Source organism: Saimiri boliviensis, chromosome 5 (genome assembly GCF_048565385.1).
Source record: "Saimiri boliviensis isolate mSaiBol1 chromosome 5, mSaiBol1.pri, whole genome shotgun sequence".
Taxonomy (NCBI): domain Eukaryota; kingdom Metazoa; phylum Chordata; class Mammalia; order Primates; family Cebidae; genus Saimiri; species Saimiri boliviensis.
The window spans coordinates 62,519,595-62,544,785 of NC_133453.1; the positions used below are offsets into that span (position 1 = coordinate 62,519,595).

Sequence of the window (25,191 nt, forward strand, 5' to 3'; positions counted from 1 at the left end):
CACAGTGAAGGAAAGAGAGGCAGCTGTTAGATCATCTGACTTGACCCATGGTGCTCATCCATTTGCGCCTTGGCAAGCCCTCTACTACATCTGAATCTCAAAATGGGGGACGAGCTCTTGGAAGAGTCTATGCTAGGACCCTTCTAGTAGTAAACAATCTGCAAACAAATCTTGAAGACTTATTTGCTTGATATCAGTTTGAGAGGTGGGAGGTTCCGTTTCTAAATTTAGAGTCAGGAAAGAGCATTGATCTAGGCTTGAGAAGCCTCCATTTCTTCACTCAAAGCTCTGATTAGGTTGTTGGTTGAGTGACACAAAGCAATCATCTCACTTTTCTTTTCCTGAGCTTCTCCTGCTATAGAATGTAGGCAGGAGTGTGGAGGGGGAGAATTTATTTCATTTCCTGTTTTCCAAACTTACTAAACTGTGGAAACTTTCTTTTGCAGCATTGGGCAAAACTAATGTTCTAAGGAACACTCTTTAGGAAAGGTTAGCCAGCTCAGTAGTTCTCAACAGGCGTGTGGTACACACTTAGTAATATCTGGAGATGTGTTTGATTGTCACAGCTGGGGATCCAGGGATGCTGCTAAGCATCCTGCAAAGCCTAGGATAGCCCTCCACAGCAGAGAATCATCCAACTCAAAATACCAATCAGTCTAAGGAGTTGAAAACCTCTGGACTGGATGAACTATCTCAATTCTCTTTCAACACTAACATTTAAATGTGGTGTTTCTTGTTTTTTAAACATACAAAATTTTATTTCTCTTGTCAGCTGTGAGTCTGGATGAATCTGCAGATAGTTTTCTTCCACATGTTGGCTCCATAATTCAGCTGCTTTGATTTTTTTGACATCTTCCTATTAATATGTGCTTCTATGATTTCCTTGGCAGAGAAACAGAAACCAGAGAGAATCATATTCTGAATCTTAATTGCTTCTATCTGTATGTAATAAATGTCTCTTCTGCTTTTTTTTTTAAATAAGAAGCTTTACTGAGATATAATCCATGTATCATATAACTTACTCATTTAAAGCTTAAAAGTTGGCTGGGTGTGGTGGCTCACACCTGTAATCCCAGCACTTTGGGCGGTTGAGGTGGGTCGATCTCTTGAGCCTAGGAGTTTAAGACTGGATTGGGCAACACGGCAAAACCCCATCTCTACAAAAAATACAAAACTTAGCCAGGCATGGTGGCAGCATCTGTAATCCCAGTTATTTGGGAGGCTAAGGTGGGTGGGAGTATTGCTTAAGCGTGGGAGGCAGAGGTTGCAGTGAGCCAAGATTTTGTCACTACACTCCAGCCTGGGTGACAGAGTGAGACTCTGTCTTAAAAAAAAAAAAAAAAAAAAAATTCAGTTAAAATAAGATGTAAAACTCTGTAGTTTTTAGTGTATCTACAAAATGTGTGCAATCATCTCTATACTCAGTTTTAGCACATTTGAATTACCCCCAGAAGAAACCCTGTACCTGTTAGCAGTCATTACCAATTTTCTCTCAACACCGCCACCTCAGCCCTAGGCAACCACTAACCTATTTTCTATCTCTATAGGTTGACCTATTCTGGATATTACATATAGATAGAATCATGTCCTTTGTAACTGTCTCCTTTCACTTTGCATAATGTTTTCAAGGTTCATTCATGTTGCAGCATTCTCAATATTTCCTTTCTATTGCTGAATAATATTCCACTGTATGAATATAGCACATTTTATTTATCCGTTTATCACTTGATGGACATTTGAGCCATTTCTACTTTTTAGATGTTATTAATAATACTGCTATGAACATTTTCCTGCAAGTTTTTACATGGATGTATGTCTTCATTTCTCTTGGATTATATACCTAAGAAAGGACTTGCTGGATTATATGATAACTTTATGCTTAGACTTTTGAGAAACTACCAGACTGCTTTCCAAAACAACTGTGCCATTTTACATTCCCACAAGCAACGTATAAAGTTTCTAATTTTTCCACACCCTCACCAACACCTAAATTATCTGTCTTTTTGATTCTAGCAATCCTAGTGTATGTGAAGTCGTTTCTCACTGTGATTTGGACTTGTATCTTCTTGAAGGCTAATGATAGAGAGCATCTTTTCGTGTGCTTATTTTCTCTTCTTTATATAAATATCTATTCAGTTCCTTGGCACATTTTTAAATTGGGCTATTTGTCTTTTCATTATTGAGTTGTAAGAGTTATTTTTATTTATTCTAGATACAAATCCCATGTTAGATAGGTGATTTGCAACCTATCTAATTTCCTATTCTAACCTATTTCCTCCCATTCTGTAAATTTCTTGCTGGTGTCCTTTGAAGCATAAAAGTTTTCTGTTTTGATGAAGTCAAATGTGTATGTTTTCTTTTGTTGCTTGTGCTTTTGATGTCATATCAAAAAACAATTGCACAACCCAAGGTCACAAAGAGTTATGTCTATGTTTTCTAGACTTTTATCATTTTAGCACTTACATTTAGGTCTTTGGTCGTGTGTGTGTGTGTGTGTGTGTGTGTGTGTTTTAATATTTGGTGTGAGGTAAAGGTCCAATTTCATTCTTTTGCATGTGATATCCAATTATTCAGAACCACTTATTGAAAAGGCTAGTTCTTCTTCATTGGATTATCTTGGCACCCTTGTCAAAAATAAGTTGACTGCAAATGTGAAGGAATGTTGAGTTGTTAAAATACCTCCTCTGTGATATCTATAATTTTTTTCTAAAATGATAAATTATGTCACTTCTCAAATTACAATAACTCTTTTAAATCAAAAGTTCAACATAGAAGCACTTTCACAATTTTTCGTTCCCCCAGAGCCACTTAATAAACTCTATTTGCAGATAAAAGAATGCTTTCCCTTCAAAGGTATTGCACCAACACTGGAAACCCAAATCTAAATAAGCTGGGAAACTGAGGAAACACAGAAAGTCTCCTTAATCTCTGGGCATTTGCTCTCTCTAATTTCTCCTTTTTATGCTCAGTTTTTCCCTCTTATCCAGAAATGTAACATTACCTTTTTATAAAATTCCTAGAGATTGAACATCTCTCTAATGTTTGGGTCTAGAATGTATTTCTTGGCTAAAAAGATCTCTTTACCCCACTTCCACATGTGGAAAGAAAGAAAACATGGGACTCTAATCTCACAAATGAGGCACGGGGTTGTTTGCTCAAATGAGACAAGAACTTTTGACAAGAACCTGTTTGGGCTTGAGATGATTTTTGTAAACCCAAATGATTCTAGTTCTAGTCTGTCTTTATCGCTTATTATATTTTGTTTTCGTTCCTACTGATGAATAATAGACTTGATGGTGTTCCATCATTTATGTCATTAATGTTTTTATGTTTGAGTGCTGTGCAGTTCTCCTTGAAACTTGTATGGGGATTGAACTTGGTGGTGATTTAAAGTAATTAATTCATATGTCAGTCGTTAGCAAGGTCTAGTAATTAAAATCTACTTTAGAGTAAGTTATTAACTCTCCGATTAAAAAAACACTTTATCAACTTTTAGCTATTTATTCTACTTGACAAAATGAGATATTGACTGTACATAATACCTATGTACTTTCACCACTGAATGCTAGGGTCAAATTGAAGTCTAGGTTATTAAAGTTCATAGTTTAAATCTAGAATAAACCAGTTCAGGTTGATGGGGATAGGGAGACAGTGCCCTTGGGTCTTGCTACCTTTGCAATATTGTCTCCTTAAACTTTGCAAAGTTAATTTTTGCTGTCTTCGAAATCCTCAAACTTCTAAACTAAAAACACCCTAGACCAAGGATTTCATATTGAGATCTGAGATTCAAAGTGCTTTATTATAATTTATTTTGTAGTGCTTTTTTAAAAATACAAACTTTAGATGCTATGATTTCCTTGTGAACAGGCTGGAGGAAAGAAAACAAGTTACATGTAATGCATGAGACACAAGTGCAGGCCCTTTATTAGCAGGCCTAAACTAGTCACAAGTTTCTATCTTATGATAGCAACTTTTCTTTTATTCTGCTTTGTTTCTTGTCTTGACATCTGGTTACATTTATTTAGTTTAAGGGCGTCTTATAATGGGCCCTTTGCTTCCCTCCTGTTGGCTTGTGATGAACTACTACCAAGGTCAGTACATGTGGTCAGTGTGGCTGGGGTAATGTTTCCCGAGCCAAGCTTCTCATCAGAATGACCTGAAGTGGTTTGTAAATAACTTCTAAGGCCTTATTCCAAGCCTACTTAATCTGGATCTCTGGTGTAAAGCCTGTGAATCTGTATGTTTGAAACCTTCCCAGGGGATTCTGATGTCCAGCCATGTTTGGGTCATAGTCCAGAATGCAGTCATGCATTGCTTAATGACAGGGATATGTTCTGGAAAATGTGTTGTTAGGTACTTCTTCATTGTAGGAAGATTACAGTGTGTGATGTCACAAACCTGGATGGTATAGCCTACTGTTCCCAGGCTACAAACCTGTGTAGTATGTTGCTGTACTGAACACGGTAAGTAATTGTAATACAATAGTAAGCATGTGTGTATCTAAATGTATCTAAACATAGGAAAGGTACAGTAAAAATACAGTATTCGAATCTCATGGGACCACCACTGTATAAGTGGTCTGTAGTTGAACTAAGATGTCATTTTATGGCCCATGACTTTACTTGGATTCCAGGACTTTGCAGATGCTTGGAAGTCTTATGGGTTTGACCATAGAACATTGCTGCTGAGAAACTGCCATCTGCTTGCCAGAGATTCTGAAAAAACCAGAGTTGCCTGTTTACAATCTGTCCTTCAAAACTATCTACTATGTTGACAAAAAGGCCTAGGTTTCTTCTCTGTCCACTCTCAATCCCTCGGTCTGTCCCTGTGACTTATTTGCTCCTTCAAGCTGCCCAGAAGTGGTGCTGGTGAAAATAAAATAGACTTTGGTCATATGGACCTGTCATGGACTCTCAGCTCGGCCTCTTCTATGTGTGCTGTTTGCCTCAGCTGTAAACGTAGTTAATATTGTCCTCTCAAAGACGTTAGGAAAACCAGAAGAATATATTTATGTAACACCTAGAACAAGTCTACCCTGCATTATGCATTATTTGTTTGGTTTTACCTGTCCACCTCAATGAACATGCTGGGTTAATGAAGTTTGTTCATTGATTTTCCCTAATCATAGCCATTTAGATTGCTCTGGGCAGTGTTTGTCACAGTAGGAGACACAAACAGCCCGCCTGTGGTTGGTGGCAGAGAGGACGGAAACCTGCTCTTATGTACTCTAACCTTCTGCACTTCTCAACTTTTTGTTGAAATATACATATAGAAAAGTGTATTTATTTAAGTGAACAGCTCAGTGGCTTTTCCTAAACTGAACACACCAGCACACAGATCAAGAAACATTACCAGCACCCCCAAAGCCTCCTCTGCAGGCACACTTCAAGAACCACTTGTCTAGGAAGAACCCAGCTGGAGCACTGTCCTAACCTGCTGTCCCGCCTTTCCCTAGCAGGCCAAATCTGCATGCAGTGTCAGCTATCCCCAATCTGAGAGGCTGGGCATGTAGCCTCACATACACCCTTCATAGTGATGTGACTTCATTTATAAAAGGGGTCACAAAGGGTGTTTCCATCATTTATATTCCTAGCATACACCCTAAACTGCTTAAAGCAAATGAATTCAGGTCCCAGCCAAAAAGGAGTGGAGACCAGTCATTGCCTGAAAGCATCCGCTTATTACAACACTCTAGCATTTTCTCACGGAAGGGTAAATGAGGTGGATTCTAGTGTAATTACCTTTATGTAATTGAAAACTAAATCACCGATGGCTGCAGAGTTTAAATATCCATTTAAATACTTTCAATTTATTGCACTTATTTTTGCAGGACATGCTACTACCAAATAGGCTATTAATTTTTCTAGTGGATTAAAATCTGAATGGGTACATTAAAAACTAGCACAGCTCAAATAGATGTCCTCTTTTTCCAAAGGTTATTAAAGAGAGTTTTCTTTTTCTTTAACCCAGCTATTCAAATACTCGATTAGACCAGAACCTGTAATAATACAGGCCTTGTCCAAAAGGGATCAGGTTTCTATGTAATATAATTAGGCAAGACTTAAATAGTAAAACATGCACCTGTGGTGCTTTTGTCTCTAGCTCCACAAATTTCAACATGCAAACAAATCAAGGAGGGGTGGGGGTGTTATCATGCAGATTCTGCTTCCATGGATGTTGGAGCCTGGGATTCTGCCTTTCTAACAAGCTCCCAGGTAAGTGCTGATGCTGCTGGTTTGAGGGCCACACACCTTGAGGAGCAGGAAGAATATTCATACTAGAAGAGTATTCAGCACAGACTGGAAGCCCGATTACGTATCTGAGCTCCGTTTTCTGATGTATATACAGACTTAAAAAAAAAAATTAGTAGAGATGGGGTCTCACCATGTTGGCCAGACTGGTCTCCAATGCCAGGGCTCAAGATATCCTCTCGCCTTGGCCTCCCAAAGTGCTGGGATTACTGGTATGAGCCACTACACCTGACCTATATAGACTATTTCTAAGATCCGTTCTAATTGTGCAATTCCATGATTCAGTCTCTCTTTGGCTATTAACTAATTTTTCTTTAGGCTTCTGATTCTCACTGTTTATAAGCTGCTATATTAGATAATGTTCCGTACTGGAAGGCCAGATAAAGAGTCTTACTTATGACCAGTAAGTTTTATTTTTCAATCTTCTACAAGTCTGCCTCAACCCATGGGAAACCTTGGCTAATAGTAACATGATACTGGGCTTGGACCATAAACTAAACTTGAGTCAGCAATGTAGGGCTTTGGTTAGATAAGCAAGTATGAACTTGGGAATATAACCAAAAGAAAGGGACAATTAATCCTACTAGAATAGGCAGTATTTGCGTGAATATTTTTTCAAATATCCACAACTGGGAAAAGCTGCAGAACACGTAAAGAAAAGTTAAAAGCATGGCATTATTTAGCTAGTGCAGAGAGAACAAAGAATGCCTTAAGAATAATTTTTGAATGGCAACAGAAACCAGCATATTCTCTGAAGTAAACAGCTTTTTAGAACATCAAAATAGATTTAGGTTACCTCTAAAGCAGAACTTTCCCATGATAATAATAATCCTAGGTGGCAGGATTGCCAGTGGTAATTTTCTTTCCCAAAAATTCTTACAAACAGCCATAAACCTACTACCCCGCCTATCAGTTGTGTTATAACTGACACATCGGTTGAGGTTCAGTGCAGACACTTACCTAAGTATTGAATACTAAGAATTATATGCTTGAATTTTTTATGCTCTTACCATTAGAAAGGCTGGAAAACAGCTAAGGGAGAAGCCTTCTTCCAGCCCTTCTAATGGTAAGAGCATTAAGAGGGCTGCTCTTGGGATTACACTTCAGTCCACACAGCTACAGTCTAGAGGCCAGGAAGCTACAGAGTCCACGGCTGACATTACAGTCATTTCTCACAGTGAAGTTAGTGGCAATACAGAGGCACAGAAAGTCTGGTCACTAAAAATCACATTTAATGTTGCATGCACATCAACATCTACCAGTGAAAATTAACAGGCAGCCAGGCATGTTGGTGCATGCCTGGAGTCCCAGACATTAAGGAGGCTGATTGTAGTCCCACACGTTTAGGAGGCTGAGGTGGGAGGATTGATTGAGCCCAGGAGGTCTAAGCTACAGTGAGCTATGATTGCACTACTGCACTCCAGCCTGGATAGAGCAAAATTCTTTCTTGAAATAAATAGAGAGAGAGAAAGAGGGAGGGAAGGAAGAAGGAAAAAAGAGAGAGAGAGGAAGGAAGGGAAAGAAAGGGAAGGAAGGAAGGAGGGAAGGGAGGGAGGGAAGGAGGGAGTGAGGGAAGGAAGACTAACAGATAGGGGAAATAGCCTCTCTCTTCCTTTTACCTTTCAAATTTCATATCATTATATCTGATTGGCACAGTCTAAATTGTGTAACAAATCCTGTTAGCAGCTCAGCCTAGAATTATAGTTATTCAGTTTTGTTTTCAACTCAGTGTAAGTGCACTTTTATTGAAGTATAGCATACAGACAGAAAAATGCACAAATTATAATCAGAGAGCTTGATGAATTTTCATGAACACCCCTACATATAGCTAGCACCTAGTTTGGAAGGCAGAAACTACTACCATGCCAGAAGCTCCCTTTATGATATTTTCTAGGCATTATCCTCCCTCAAATTGACTGTAATCTTGGCTTCTAATATGCTAGACCAATTTGGCCTATTTGTAAACATTAGGCAAAATGGAATAATACTGTGTGTATTATTTTATTACTGACTTTTTATATTCAACATTATATTTGTGAGATTCATTCATGTTGTGTGTGGTAATAGTACCTTCATTTTCATTGCTGTATAGTATTCCATTGTATGAATATAAAACAATTTATGCATTCTAACAAGATGGACATTGGGTTGCTTCCAGTTTGAGATTATTGCAACTAGCGCCACTATGAACATTGGTGAAACACACACACACACACACACACACACACACACACACACATTTCAGTTGGATTTATAAAAGTGGAATTTCTCTGATGCATGGGGTTTATCTTGAGTAGATACTGCCCAACAGTTTTTCATGCCTTCATCAAAACTCGATCTTTTTCATCTTTTAAATTTTAGCCATTCTTTTTAAAGACTAATTCAGTGTATTGAATCTCATTGTTGTTTTCATTTTTCTGATATCAAATAAATTAAACACCTCTTAAATTGTTTATTGGCCATTTGAGTACCCTCTTCTGTGAAATGCCTATTCATGTATTTTGTGTGATTTTCTTTTTTTTTTTTTTTTTTGCTTTCTTCAATTTTGTATTTTTCTCTTTATTTTCTTTTTATTTTATTTTTTTTTATTGTATTTTAGGTTTGGGGGTACATGTGAAGAACATGTTAGATTGTTGCATAGGTACACACATGGCTGTGTGATTTTTCTATGGGCTTGTCTGCCTTTTCTTGTTCTTTGTAATTCTTTATTCTGGATATGAGTCCTTCCTTGGGTGTATGTATTGAGAATATCTTTTGGCACTCTGTGGCTTTTTCCCCACTCTTTTATTAATATCTTTTGATGAAGACATTTGTAATTTTTATTTAGTTCAGTTTATCAGATGTTTTCCTTTATGGTTCATTTATTTTGTGTGTCTCCAGTTTAAGAAATCTTTGTGGGCTCCAAATCATAAGAGTATTCTTCTTTTTTCTTGAGAAACTGTTATTGTTTCACTTATATTTACAATTTATCTAGTATTGACTTTTATGGATGGTGAAAAGTGGGAAATATAGTTTTCAGCCTTCCAGTTTCTGTAATTCTGTAGAGATGGAGTATATAGAGAAGGTAGTAAAAATGTAGGCAAGAAACGATAACTAACAGTTAACTTAGGTGACTGTTTACACTGTAAGCAATTATATGGTTAGGCTTTGTATCCCTACCCAAATCTCATCTTGAATTGTAATCCCCAGGTGTTGAGGGAGAGATCTGGTAGGAGGTGATTGGACTGTGGGGGAGGTTTCCCCCATGCTGTTCTCATGATAGTGAGCAAGTTCTCACAGATCTGATGGTTTTATAAGGGACTCTTCCCCTTTGCTTCTCTCTCACTCTCTCCTGCTGCTTTGTAAAGAAGGTGCCTACTTCCCCTTCACCTTCCACCATGGGTAAGTTTCCTGAGGCCTCTCCAGTCATGTGGAACTGTAAGTCAATTAAATCTCTTTTCTTTATAAAGTATCCATTCTCAGGTCACATGTTTACAGAAGTATAAAACAGACTAAAACAAATGAGTAGCTCTAAATTGTGAGTTTTTCTTAGCTCCTTTTCAAGTGTGATTTTCTGTGATAATGAATTTTCACATTTCACACTTCCCTAATGCCAAAATATTCACCTCCAGCAGCTGTTTTGCCTCTTTCTTATCCTGCTCCTTGGAAGAATGTCATCATCATTGCTGCCAGAGCACTGTGTTCTTTTTCAGAAGTTACAGCAAGAATTGATCTGCTTTCTCTCTCTCTCTCTCTTTTTTTTTTTTTTTTTTGAGGCAGGGTCTCGCTCTGTCACCCAGGCTGTAGTGCAGTGCCTCAGTCTCAGCTCACTGCAACCTCCACCTCCCGGGTTCAAGCAATTCTCCTGCCTCAGACTCCAAGTAGCTGGGACTACAGGTGTGTGCCACCATGCCTGACTAATTTTTGTATTTTTAGTAGAAACGGGTTTCACCATGTTGGCCAGGATAGTCTTCATCTCCTGACCTCGTGATCCACCCACCTTGGCCTCTCGAAGTGCTGGGATTACAGGCGTGAGCCACAGCACCCAGCCAGATATGCTTTCAAATAAATGAAAAGAAGACCAGGGTTACAACTGGTGGGAAAAGGTGAATACTGGAATTCTTTTAAAGAATTGTAGTCTCACCACATAATCTAAGATCATGTGATCAAGTACAGGGCATTTTTCTAAAAGGCTTGAGGAAAAGTTGTTTCTTCTAAGGGGTTAAACAAGCTCATGACCCCACCTTTCCTCACTTGCAGGCACAACCACTCCCTGCATTTTTTTTTTTTCATGTGGAACAATTGATGTTTTCTCAATCTTATATAAGATATTATACAAGGCTGGGCATGGTGGCTCATGCCTATAATCCCAGCACTCTGGGAGACCGAGGTAGGCAGATAACCTGAAGTCAGGAGTTTGAGACCAGCCTGGCCAACATGGTGAAACCTTATCTCTACTAAAATACAAAAAAAAAAAAAAAAAAAAAGAAAGAAAAATTAGCTGGGCATTGTGGCACAAACCTGTGATCCCAGCTGCTCGGGAAGCTGAACCCAGGAAGTGAAGGTTGCAGTGAGCCGAGATAGTGCCACTGCACTCCTGCTTGGGTGACAGAGCAAGACTCTGTCTCAAAAACAAACAAACAAACAAAAAAAAAACAAAGCTGTTATACAAAAGAGGTTTCAAATGAGTACCTTACCTTTCTCAGATTTTCCCCATAGGCTTCTTTAGAAATTATGGCATGGCTATTGGGACAGTAAAATGTATCTAGAGCAAAATTCTTCTCACGCCCCTTGTGCCTTATCCCTACTCTCTCTTTTGACATTTGGATATATCATTTGGTTCCCTAATAATAATAGCTGAAGTGGGTTGTGAAATATGACTTTTTTATTATTCAACCCAATTTCTATTGCATGGCCACATGTCTCTGGGCTGTTGGGAAAAGTCATTTCAGCATATACTTTCAAGTCATACCACACAGTAGCAGGATCTTACACAGTGCCAGTTCTTCCAGAATGGGGCAGGTGTCTTAGCTGGTCCTTAATTAGTTCACAGTGATGCAGCCAAGATTCATAAACAGTGTAGGGTTCCCATGACCCCTTTATGTTTAGGACCTTCTATTGTTTCTGAGTTACCCTGGAGGTCTGCTCATCTGCATAAACGCATCTGCATAGTCATTCCCCTAATTCCGACTTGCCAGACACTCTTCTAATTACTCCATGTGCATTGTCTCATTTAATCCTCATAATAACCCTATATGATAGTTGTTGCTATTATCTACATTTTATAGATGAGGACATTGAGGTTAGGTAATATGCCCAAAGCCTTTATATCTCATTAGTGCTGAAGTTTTGCTGTGGATTGACTATCTTTACTTGTATGAGTGTTCATTAATAATCCGTTGGCACACTCTCAGTGGGCTTCTCAAATCTTAGACAAACCTTGAAGAATTCATCTTTGCAAACGCCGATTACACCAAGGCATGTCAGTCATCTTAGTTAATCGTCTTATTCAATTCATGAAGCAAGTATTTCTAGGGACTGGCCATATGCCCAACACAAGTTCTGATGACCGAAGGGGATGAGGTGCAACAGTAGTACTGGAGTTCCTTTCATACGAATCTTAAAAGTAAATTTTGTCCAAGTTATCAATCTTATTCTAATGGAATTTAACATAATTCGAAAGAAACCTAAATCTTTCAGTCACTAACTCATAGATTTAATAAATGGAACTCAGACATATGAACATCGTTGTTTTTGATGGTCACATTTTCTGGGTCATCTCCCAGAAGTAGCATAAGTTTCTTCTTATGCTGATTTGAGTGCTACTAAACCCAGAAAGGCCCACCTTCACCCACTCCTCACTCGCCATGGTTCATGGTTCAATTCAGTCTCCAGTCTCAATTTTCCAATTACCTAATAAATTGAAGACTTCCACTGGGAGTCGGTGAGGATGAAATCTTAAGGGAATTGAAAGTGCCATTTCAGAGTCAATATAGTTTTAGTAGGTTTTAGGGATAAACCTGGTACCTAACCACTAAATATAAGGCTTTCATAGGAATCTATGTCCATGTCCCTAAAAAAACAATTTGAAACCCAGTCTGGTTATATTCCTTAAGAACTATTTTATATTCCTTATATTTATTGGTATCTTAATTATTAAAAACCTGGCCACTTCAAGGTGGAATTCTTGTATTTTCTCTGCTCTTTACTCTTCTACATGGCAGTAGATGTTTCTGTCCTGATACCAGCTCTCGACTTGAGCAAAGGTGTGCTTCTAGTTACTCAAGGGTGGACAGAGCTCTCTGGAAGGGACCACTGAAGAGTTTATAACAACGTTTTACCAAGTTCAAGTCACCCTTGCTTATCTGGAATCTTTTTAAAATTAATCCCTAATTGGCTGAATGTAAGATAACTTACTGTGGGAGCTAGTTTTACTGAATGAAACATTTTGTCCTAGATTTTTGTGACCATGAGTGTCTCCTTCAGCCCTGGAGAAGGATATCTGTTCTAGGTCATTCTTGCTTCCTAGAGAGGAGAAAAATCAGAACTATTTCCTTTACACTGTCAGGCAGGTCTACTCAAACAGTCAATCATCCCGACAGCAGAATATCAGAGCTTCGTAACAAGAAACATAGAATCCCTAACCCCAGAGAGTAATCAGCTTATCTCACTGCTTCCCCTTCAGATTAAGAGCAACTTTAGTAGAATGAGTTCCCTGGGCACAGCACCTGCAGGTTATGTGAAGGTGCTTTATAAACTCTTTTGTCTGTTTTTGAGACAGAATCTCACCTGGTCACCTAGGCTATAGTGCAGTGGTGTGAACACGGCTCACTGCAGCCTCGACCTCCTGATCTTAAGTGATACTTTCTACTCAGCCTCCTGAATAGCTGGGACTACAGGCGTGCACCAGCACACCTGGCTAATTTTTGTCTTTTTTGTAGAGTCAGAGTTTCGACATGTTGCCTATGCTGGTCTCAAACTCCTGAGCTCAAGTGATCCACCCACCTTGGCTTCCCAAAGTGCTGGGATTACAGGCATGAGACACAGCACCCAGCCTTGCTTTATAAATTTTAAAGCAGCATATACCACTACAGGTTGTTGAAAATTTGTTTTATTTCCTTTGCTTTTTAGCCTAGAAAGTACTCTGACCAGCAAAAATGACCCATTACACATGTTAACACTATTGCTAGATTTCAATGGTGATGGTATGATAGTAGCAATAGTAAGAGAAACAAAAAGAAGAGTGTAAGTGTGGGGTATGTGTATGTCCATGCCCATGTGCTGGCTTTTTGTGCTGGCTTTTCTACATGCTCCAAGAAGATTTCTCAAAGTTATCGAGTGTCCAAATGGGAAGGAGCACAGATCAGACGGGGAATCTGCCCAGGTGTCAGAGAATCCATGTTAATCTTCTGACCAAAATAACTATGCATTCCAAGTTCTTGTTATTATTTTTTGAAAAAATAACAATCATTTTCATAGCTAATATTCTTCAAAGACTTGTAGAGATTTTGCCCACTTTCATAAACTGTTTAAGATTTCTGAAGTTAGCTGTTAAGAACTTACGTTAAGATAGCTCTGTCTTGTGGGCTGGGTGCAGTGGTTCATGCCTGTAATCCCAGTACTTTGGGAGGCTGAGGCAGGCGGATCATGAGGTCAAGAGATCGAGACCATCCTGGCCAACATGGCGAAATCCCGTCTCTACTAAAAAATACAAAAAAAAAAAAAATAAGCTGGGCATGGTGGCATGTGCCTGTAGTCCCAGCTACTCAGGAGGCTGAGGCAGGAGAATTGCTTGAACCCAGAAGGTGGGGATTGCAGTGAGCTGAGATTGCACCACTGCACTCCAGTCTGGTGCCTGGCGACAGAACAAGACTCTGCCTAAAAAAAAAAAAACACCTAGAACAGATGCCCTTCTTCAATTCCACATGAATGGAGACTTTAGGCTGAGTTTCACCTCCTTAAAAAAAAAAAAAAAAAAAAAAAAAAAGCAGGGATGTGTATGGACTCAGTCAAGGGTGGAGAAATAAAACTGGTAGTGACTCACTTCAGTTTTTGGAAGGAGGCAGATTAAGCTTCCACCCCCACAAGCCTGATGCTGGGAACTCCCACTTTGGAAGATGAGGCAGCTCTTGACATGAAAGCATACTGAAGTAGCGTCCCACCCTAGCAAAGAAGTTAAATTCATTGTTAGATTTGAGACTGTGCAACTAAATTGTAAGAAACACAAGTGTCCAGTATACTCAAAAGCCTTAAAAATGTACATTTTGTCCAGTGACCAACTTCAAATTTATAACTCTGTCTTTAGGAAGTTACTAAGCATGTGTGCAAAGATTAAACTACTAGGTAGATCATCCAAACTGTGTTCGTCATACAGAAATAGAAAAGCAACCTCAGTGTCCAAGACTTTAATTACACAAATACATCCATGTATTTTTCGTATTTAAAATAATGTTATAGATACATATTTATTAATGTGATAAGTTGTCTAAAATATATTAAGGACAAACACAGGTGACCAACCAATATGTACTTGATTATCCCCTTTCAGTAAAATAAAAACGTGTGAGTATATGTGTATGGTTTTAAAAGCTTTAAAAGGGTTTCTGTTTCAAGGTGGTGGATTGACTACATGCATTTAACTTCCCCTTGCTCTCTAAATCTCACTAACATGATATAAAAATACACACACATACAGTCACAAAGAACAAAGTTTGTATAAAAGAACAAAAAGAAACTCTGCCTGACTTTACCCCCATCCCAACTCTGGGTCTTGCCTCCATCTCTAGAAATGGGAAGAATGCTGACAAAAGAATGAGGAAAGGAGATTTCGACTTTTTGTTTTTATACTATCTGTACTATTTCATGTTTTTCATTAGTACTGTGTATTTTTGTAACTTTAAAATTATTGAAGGCTAGATTTTAAAGTGGTAATACAGAAGCATCACAGCATTTTGCATTTAGCTTTAATAGGGTTCACCTAAATTTGGGAAGAGTGGAGGGCAAATGAGAAAAAATAAAGGAAAGAGAAAGGGGGAGAGAGAGGAAAAAGGAAAGTGCAAGAGAGTTTTTTTTTTTTTTTTTTTTTTTTTTTTTGGAGACACAGTCTTGCTCTGTTATTGGGTCTGGAAGGTAGTGGCATGATCTCGGCTCACTGCAACCTCTGCCTCCGGGGTTCAAGCAATTCTCCTGCTTCAGCCTCCCAAAAAGCTGGGATTACAGATGTGTGCTACCACACCTGGCTAATTCTTTTGTATTTTTAGTAGAGATGGGGTTTCACCGTATTGGTCAGGTTGGTCTCAAACTCTTGAGTTCAGGTGAACCGCCTGCCTCAGCCTCCCAGAGTGCTGGGATTACAGGCGTGAGCTACCATGCCTGGCCGCAAGAGAGAATATTTTAAATAGTGTTATGATTTCTGCCTGACCTTTCTTCTCTCTCTCCCCCAGCCCCACTTTAAGAGACAGTCTCTCTCTCTGTAACTCAGGCTGAAGTGCAAATGGCATTATCAAGGCTCACTGCAGCCTCAAATTCCTGGGCTCAAGCAATCCTCCTGCCTTAGCCTCCTGAGTAGGTGGGACTACAAGCACATGCCACCACAGCTGGCTAATTTTTTTTTTTTTTTTTTTTTTTTTTTTTTTTTTTGCCGACATAGGGTCTTGCTATGTTGCCCAAGCTGGCCTTGGACTTCTGGTCTCAAGCAATCCTCCCACTTTGGCCTCCCAAGGCAGTGGGATCTGATCTTTTCAATTAGCTTGAACCTAATCTGAAATAAATCTGAAAGAGGTGATGTGAATTTGATCTAGTTCTGGTCCTGTGTGCTCTTCATACATTGAGTATCTTGTTACAGTAAGTGTGATTCTTTTGTTAACAGGTCCTTTTATTTTTATTTATTTATATATGTTTAAATAGCATGGCTTATAAATACAACTACTTCATTAGTTGCTCAACTAACAAAGCTCAGGTCATGCACATGTGTTGGGTTTTCTACATGCTCCAAGGTTCCATTCCAAACTGAATAATTTAAGGTATTTTCAGGGGGTAATCTCATTCCTTAATTCCTTAATTTAGTGGTTAATTCTCAATAAGATGAAAAGTCAGTGCAGAAGTTAGTTAATAATCCGTGATGGAATTCAGGTGTTTTTTGTTTTCTCTCTCTCTCTCTCTTTGGTTGTATTTTCAATTTGGATAATAAGGAAGTATTCCTTTTGTTATAAGAAAACTAGGCTGGGCACAGTGGCTCACACCTGTGATCCCAGCACTTTGGAAGGCCAAGGTGGGCAGATCACGACGTCAGGACTCAGCCTGGCCAACATGGTGAAACCCCATCTCTACTAAAAAGACAAAAATTAGCCTGGTGCAGTGGCAGATGCCTGTAGTCCCAGCTACTCGGGAGGCTGAGGCAGGAGAATTGCTTGAATCTGGGAGGCAGAGGTTGTAGTGAGCTGAGATAGTGCCATTGCACTCCACCTCTGGGTGACAGAGAAAGACTCCGTCTTGGGGGGAAAAAAAAGAAAGCTATACCTGTATCTATCTATCTATCTGTCTGTGTATTTATGTAGGGACATGGTCTCACTCTGTCAGCCTGGAGTGCTGTGGTGTGATCACAGCTTACTGCAGCCTGGAACTCCTGGGCTCAAGCTATCTTCCCACCTCAGCCTCCTGAGTCACTGGGACTACAGGTGTGTACCACCATGCCTGGCTAATTTTTTATTTTTATTTTTGTAGAGACAGGGTCTCACTATGTTGCTCAGGCTGGTCTTGAACTCCTGGCCTCAAGTGATCCTCTCACCTTGGCCTTCCAGTGTTGGGATTACAGGTGTTAGCCATTGCACTGGGCCAGAAAACTATGTATTTTTAAAAATTTTTTGAAATGGTAGCTGTAGCTCTTATTTCATCTTCACCTGGCTGATGGGCATCCATGGACTCTCTTTTCACGACTCAACTCTATTCTCATAGGCATCTCATTTCCTTCTGCTGCCCCAAGCGGAGCGCTCTTCAGTGATAAGAAATCATAGCATCATGATTTTGCCTTACTATCCATCCAGATAGAAAACTCACTCAGTCCCAATCTGTGTCAAATAGTATTTATAACTAGCCCCTCAATTGATTTTCTCTTTTTCCTTGTGTGAAGTGCTTCCTGAAATTATAAGAAACTTGTATTTATATTAATCAGTAAGACCTTTTCTTCATAATTTGAAATATACATAGAAAAATGTTGTTCGTAGCAAAAATATTAAATAGACTACTATTTTATGATATAAATTAAAAGTCAGCCAAGAAACCTCAGGTAGTACAGATGAAGAACTCACATACTGATGATTAATCCATGCTTCTGGCTGCAAAACTGAACAATCGAGGTTGGGCCATCTCCAAAGAGCTGGTTCAAAATCCTGGAGAGACATCAAGCCTTTATTTCAGGCTAATGGGGTAACCAAACCCTCGGGATCCTTTTGAAGTTAAGGAGGTAGGAAGCAGTTGAGGGATTTTTACTCTTTAGGGGGCCAGGTCCTGAGGAAATTTGCCCAACCTGGTAGCCTAATCAGGTTGCAGGGTTAATGGTCCTGATCAGTATAAAGTGAGACTCCAATACTGTGCATTCTCTGTGGAAGATAGACACTTGGATAGATACTTAATCACAAGTTACAGACCTAGTTTTTGTTTGGTTGGTTGGTTTTTGTTTTTGTTTTTGTTTTTGAGATGGAGTCTCCTCTTTCACCCAGGCTGGAGTGCAGTGGCGCCATCTCAGCTAACTGCAACCTCTGCCTCCTGGGTTTAAGCGATTCTCCTGCCTCAGCTTTCTGAGCAGCTGGTATTACAGGCGCCCCGCTAACATGCCCGGCTAGGGACTCACATTTAATACCTTATTATGTGATGCAGAACAATTTCTTTAATCTCACGGACTCTTATTTTTTTTATAGACTTGAAATGATAATGATATTGTTTATTCTGCAAATTAAATGAGAGGCTCCCTATAGGTATACAGTGCTGAGGTCCTAATGGATAAGAACAAGCTTTAAAACATGTATTAAGATAAAAAGGATAAAATACATTCTGTCTATAGTACCACTGTTGGGTCTTTTTTAGTGTGGAAAGTGGTAGACAAGCAGTTCCTGATGAGCCCTGTGGGAAGCCTGAAAACACCTTCGTGTTCTCCTTTAGTATTTTGCAACTTGTTTACTTATTAAACCAACACCCTGGCAACAAGAATACCATTTTTCTTGCATGGAATCCATCTCTGAGAAAACGTACACCTGGAAGCTGTCAACAACAATAAGCCGGCAAGGCAAGAGTGAGTCCATTGACAGAGTTGGCATGGATCAGCTTTAATCCTTCCTCAAGGCCCTGAAGCAAAGGACATAGGTGAGTACTTGTCAGGCGTTCTCACAGGAATCCCATTCTGCCTGGCTATCCAAAGATCACAGCCACCTCCCCTGTCACGTGACATCAGGGCTGCTAAGGATGCTTTACAGAAAGCTCTGCTGAATAAAACTCAGGAGATCTCAAATAATACAAGTGCACATATAAATTCTGAAAATCCCTCTTGAGACAAAAATCTCTTTCCCCAGATCCACCAAGCTGCCTGATAACATGCCAGCCTGCCCTCTTTGTTCATCAGCTCCAAGATCTCAGGCTGGCTACTACACCACTGCAGCAGCCGCCTAACCTGACATCCCACTTATGCCCCCAAACTCAACACAACTTCTGTCCATTGCACCATTTTACCCAAAATTCTTAGGTATACTAAAGTTTTGTTCCAGCTTGGATTATGCACAGTAACTCCAATACTATCCTCACCACTAGTCCCATGCCTCACCCCCACTAAGCCTGCTGGGTTGGGTCTGTCCTGAATCTCCGCACCAACCTCACCCACTTCACCCTTCCTCACCATCTTTGTTGGATCACTGCTCACTTGCAGAAGGCCAAGTGTGAACCCTGCTAGTCATTTCCACTGTTTTTTGGCCTTTAATCACACATGATAGACTTTTAATGTGTCCCTTAGACTCTACGATATTAGATAATACAAGAAGTATTGAAAGCATATTTTCTGCTCCTCCTGCTTTCAGATTCCTCCTTCTGTCCCTACTTCTGAGATGGAGACAAAGTAGGGAGTCACCAAATTGATCTGGAAAAGATGAACTAGATGTGCTCAGAGTATAGAGCCTGGCCTCAGTGGGGAGGAACTAGCATCCTAACCTAGCAGTCCAACTGTCATATCCAATTTTAAACTCTGGCTGGGAACCATGGCTCACACTTGTAATCTCAGCATTTTGGGAGGCCAGGCAGAAGGATGACTTGAAGTCAGAAGTTCAAGACCAGCCTGGGCAACATAGTGAGACCCTGTCTCTACAAAATAAAATTTTTTAATTAACCAAGAATGGCAGGGTATACCTATAGTTCTAGTTCCTTGAGAGGCTGAGGTGAGAGGATTGCTTGAATCCAGGAGTTAAAGGTTACAGTGAGCTGATCATGCCACTGCACTCTAATCTGTGTGACAGAACGAGATCCTGTCTCAAAAAAAGAAGAGAAAAGCAAAGCATGTAGTCTCCCACTTCTTTTCTCCTTCTTCCAGACTTCACCTCCAAAGCCCTAACACTCACTACTTTGCTCCCCTTTCCTCACTCCAGATTTCTTCATACTCTCCCTGCACCAGTGGAAACTTCTTAACTCACTGTTGATCTCATTGTCAGATTATAGGAATTCACAGTAAGACAAGAATCAGGATTAACTCTTCTGAAATGTATTTACATTTTAAAAGAGTTTGTAAAGATCTGCAGAAGTGAGGTAGTGGTGGCCACCGGAAAAGACTACTTCTGCCTGAGGAAGGGAGAGGGAAAAGTGGGAGGGACTTGGTCTTGTGGCTTTGGTGCCAGTTCAGCCACGGTCGAATAGAGCACCAAGTAGATTCCTAATGTTCCAACTCCAAGTCCTCCTGGAGGACTTGTCCAAGTCCATCCCGGCTTTCAGATGGCATTTCTGGATCCGCCTTGGGTTGGGGCAGGGGAAGGATGGAGCTTGCTGCCATGAAGGGAAAGACACAAGCCTGTCTGGATTCTGACTGAAGAGCCTTTGGGTCTTGCGAGAACATTGGCAGTAGCTAAACAGTATTTGCCAAGAGCCTTTAGCAAGACCCAGTGCTGTGCTGGCTTTGGGTCTGACCAGGCATGGTCATGATGGCGGTAGCCACAGTGGTACTTGTGTTACCTTTTCCCCAGCTCTAAGCAGCTCAGCACAGAGTAACTCCATTGTTTGGGAAAAAGTAAGAGAAGAGAACAAGGATCTCTGCCTGGTAATCCAAAGAATTCTCTCAGACCTTACCCAAGATCACCACGGCAGTGTGGGTCTGCTAGAGTCACAGTGGTACCGGGCTTGGGGTGCCCCCTAATGCAGATATGGCTGCAGGGACCAAAGTCTTAGATCACAACACTCGATTCCCTCTGAATGCTTGGAAAACCTTCCCAAAAAAGACAAGCCCCGACTGCAAAGACTATAACAAATACCTAACTCTTCAAAGCTTAGACATCAGCGAACATTCACAAGCCTCAAGACCATCCAGGAAAACGTCACCTCACCAAACAAACAAAATAAGGCACCAGTGACCAATCCTGTAGTGACAGAGATATTCCGATATTTCAGACAGAAAATTCAGAATAGCTGTTTTGAGAAGCTCAACGAAATTCAGGATAACACAGAAGAGGAATTCAGACTCCTATCAGATAAACTTAACAAAGAGATTGAAATAATTTTTAAAAACCAAGCAGAAATTTTGGAGCTGAAAAACTCAATTGATATACTGAAGACTGCATCATGGTCAACAGCAGAATTGATTAAGCAGAAGAAAGAATGAGTGAGCTTGAAGACAGACTATTTTGAAAATACAGAGAGGAGACAAAAGAAAAAAGAATTCAAAAGAATGAAGCCTGCCTGCAACATCTAGAAAATAGTCTCAAACGGGCAAATCTGAGTTATTGGCCTCAAAGAGGAAGTTAAGGGCAGAAAGTTTTTTCAAAGGGATAGTAACAGACCTTTCCAAACCTACAGAAAGATATTCATAGTCAAGTACAAGAAGATTATAAAACGCCAAGCAGATTTAACCCAAAGAAGACTAACTGAAGGCATTTAATAATCAAACTTCCAAAGGTCAAAGATAAAGAAAGGATCATAAAAACAGCAAGAGAAAAGAAATAACATACAATGGAGCTCCAGAATGTCTGGCAGCAGACATCTCAGTGGAAACCTTACAGGCCAGGAGATACTGGCAAGACATATTTAAAATGCTGAAGGAAAAAAAACAAAAAACAAAAAACTTTTATCCTAGAATAATACATCCAGGGAAAATATCTGTCAAATATGAAGGAGAAATGTCCCAACCGAACAAAAGCTGAAGGATTTCCTCAACACCAGACTTCTCCTACAAGAAATGCTAAAGGGAGGTCTTCAATATGAAAGAATATTATGTTAAGGAGCAATAAGAAAGTATCTGAAGGGGCTGGATGCAGTGGCCCATGCCTGTAATTCCAACATTTTGGGAGGCTGAGGCGGGTGGATCACTTGAGGTCAGAAGTTTGAGACCAGCCTGACCAACATGGTGAAACCCTGTCTCTACTAAAAACACAAACAAAAATTATCCCAGCGCGGTGATGTGTGCAGGCTGAGGCAGGAGAATCACTTGAACCTGGGAAGCAGAGGTTGTAGTGAGCCGAAATTGCACCACTGCCCTCCAGCCCAGGCATCAGACTGAGACTGTGTCAAAAAAGAGAAATTATCTGAAGGTATAAAACTCACTGATAATATTAAGCACAGACGAGCACAGAATATCATGACACTATAACAGTGGTGTGTAGGCTGCGCGTGGTGGCTCACGTCTGTAATCCCAGCACTTTGGGAGGCTGAAGTGGGCGGATCACAAGGTCAGGGGAAACCCATGGCCAGCATGGTGAAACCCTGTCTGTACCAAAAATATAAAAAATTATCTGGGCATAGTGGCATGTGCCTGTAGTCCCAGCTGCTCAGGAGGCTGAAGCAGGAGAGTCACTTGAACCCAGGAGGCAGAGGTTGCAGTGAGCTGAGATCACGCCACTGCCCTCCAGCCTGGTGACAAAGCAAGACTCCTTCTCAAAAAAAAAAAATAGTGGTGTGTAAAATACTCACTCATATCTTGAGCAGAAAGTCTAAAAGGTGAATCTATAAAAAATAACAACTACAACAACTTTTCAGAAAGTAGAATAAGACATAAATAGAAACAATAAAATGTTAGAAAGTGGAGGCAATGAACTTAGTGTGGAGTTTTTATTAACGTTCTCTTTGTTTTTGCAATGAGTGTTGTCATCAGTTTTAAATAATGAGTTATAAGATGTTATTTGCAAACCTTGAGATAACTTCAAATAAAAAAAAACCCTACAACAGATATGCAAAAAAATGAAAAGCAAGAAATTAAAACACACTACCATAGAAAATTACCTTCATAAAAAAGAATAAGGAAGCAAGCAAGGGAAGGAAGGAGTGAGGGAGTGAAGGAAGAAGGAAGGAAGGAAGGAAGGGTCATAAAATAACCAGAAAACAAATAACAATATGGCAGCAGTAAGTCCTTACTTATCAATAATATCATTGAATGTAAATGGACTAAATTCTCTAATCAAAAGAAATAGAGTAAATTGATTTAAAAAGAAAGACTCAGCCAGGCCTGGTGGCTCATGCCTGTAATCCCAGTACTTTAGGAGGCCAAGGAAGGCGGATCACTTGGGCCCAGCCTGGGCAACACAGTAAGACTCTGTCTCTATAAAGAAAAAAATGCTTAAAAAAAATTACTTAAAGGCCGGGCGCGGTGGCTCAAGCCTGTAATCCCAGCACTTTGGGAGGCCGAGGCGGGTGGATCACAAGGTCAAGAGATCGAGACCATCCTGGTCAACATGGTGAAACCCCGTCTCTACTAAAAATACAAAACATTAGCTGGGCATGGTGGCGCGTGCCTGTAATCCCAGCTACTTAGGAGGCTGAGGCAGGAGAATTGCCTGAACCCGGGAGGCGGAGGTTTCGGTGAGCCGAGATCGCGCCATTGCACTCCAGCCTGGGTAACAAGAGCAAAACTCTGTCTCAAAAAAAAAAAAAAAAAAATTACTTAAAAAAAAAAGAGAGAAAACAAGACCCAACAATCTGTTGCCCATAAGAAACACTCTTCACCTGTAAATACACACATAGGCCTAAAATAAAGGGATGGGAAAAGATACTCCTCACAAATGGAAACCAAAAAAGAATAGGAGTTGCTATATTTATATCAGACAAAATAGTTTTCAAGATAAAAAATATAAAAACAGACAAAGAAGGCTGTTATATAATGATAAATGGGTCAACTCAGCAAGAGGCTATAACAATTATAATTATATATGCACCCAACACTGGCATACCCAGATTTTAAAAAGCAAATGTTATTAGAGCTAAAGAGAGAGTGATAGACCCCAATACAATAACTGGAGACTTCAACACCATACTTGCCACATTGGGCACATCATCCAGACAGAAAATCAACAAACATACAACTTAGCCTGCACTATAGACCAAATAGACCCAGTAGGTATTTACAGAACATTTCCTCCAACAGCTGCAGAATACACATTCTTCTCCTCAGCGCATGGATTATTCTTGAGGACAGACCGTATGTTAGGGCACAAAACAAGTCTTTAAAAATAATTTTAAAAAATTAAAATCAGGCCAGGCATAGTGGCTCACACCTGTAATCCTAGCACTTTAGGAGGCCACAGTGAGTGGATCACCTGAGGTCAGGAGTTCGAGGCCAGTCTGGCCAACATGGTAAAAGCCTGTCTCTAATAAAAATTAGCTGGGTGTGGTGGCAGACACCTGTAATCCCAGCGGTGGCTCACATCTGTAATCCCAGCACTTTGGGAGGCTGAGGCAAATAGATCACTTGAGGTGAGGAGTTTGAGACCAGCTGACCAACATGGTGAAGCCCCGTCTACTAAAACACAGAAATTAGCTGAGTGGATCACCTGAGGTCAGGAGTTCGAGACCAGCCTGACCAACATGGTGAAACCCAGTGTCTACCAAAAATAAAAAAAATTAGCTGGGTATGGTGGCAGGTGCCTGTAATCCCAGCTACTTGGGAGGCTGAGGCAGGAGAATCACCTGAACCTGGGAGGAGGAGGTTGCAGTGAGTCAAGATCATGCCACTGTACTCCAGCGTAGGCAACAAGAGCAAAAAAAAAAAAAAAAAAAAAAAAAAAAAGTCTTGAAACAAATGAAAATAGAAACACAACATACCAAAACCTAAGGAATACAGTGAAAGCAGTACTAAGAGGGAAGTTTATAACTATCAGTGACCACATCAAAAAAGAGAAAAACTGGCACAGGGGTGTAGCTCAGTGGTAGAGCATTTGACTGCAAAAAAGAGAAAAACTTTAAATAACCTAATAGTGCATCTTAAAGAACTAGAAAAACAAGACCAAACCAAACCCAAATTAGTAGAAAAAATAATAAAGATCAGAGCAGAAGCAAATGACATTGAAATGAAGAAAACAATAAAAAAAAAATCAATGAAACAAAAAGTTGGATTTTTGAAAAGATAAACAAAATGGACAAATCTTTAGGCAGACTAATAATAAAGGAGAGAATACCCAGATAAATAAAATCAGAAACAAAAATGGTGACAACTAATACCACAGAAATTCAAAGGATCATTAGAGACAACTACAAGCAACTATATGCTAATTAATTGGAAAACTTCGAAGAAACAGATACATTACTAGATACATACGACTTACCGAGATTGAACCAGGAAGAAATCCAAGAGTTTATTAACCAAAAGTATTTCATATTTACAGAAAGATTTGTAGAAAAAAAAGAGAATTTTTTTTTTTTTTGAGATGGAGTCTTGCTGAGTCGCCCAGGCTGAAGTGCAACAGGGCGATCTCGGCTTACTGCAACCTCCGCCTTTCAGGCTCAGGCGATTCTC

The 25,191-nt window shown here is 39.9% G+C and overlaps 1 long non-coding RNA gene across 1 annotated transcript in view; it reads left to right on the forward strand.

The window, feature by feature from the left end:
• The first annotated feature begins 6,091 nt into the window (after positions 1–6,091).
• LOC141584581 (uncharacterized) overlaps positions 6,092–25,191 on the forward strand; it is a 38,371-nt gene continuing 19,271 nt past the window's right edge. Inside the window, exons 1-2 of the long non-coding RNA XR_012517703.1 lie at positions 6,092–6,215; positions 18,312–18,587. This is a non-coding gene — a long non-coding RNA (uncharacterized LOC141584581). The remainder of the gene's footprint in view (positions 6,216–18,311; positions 18,588–25,191) is intronic.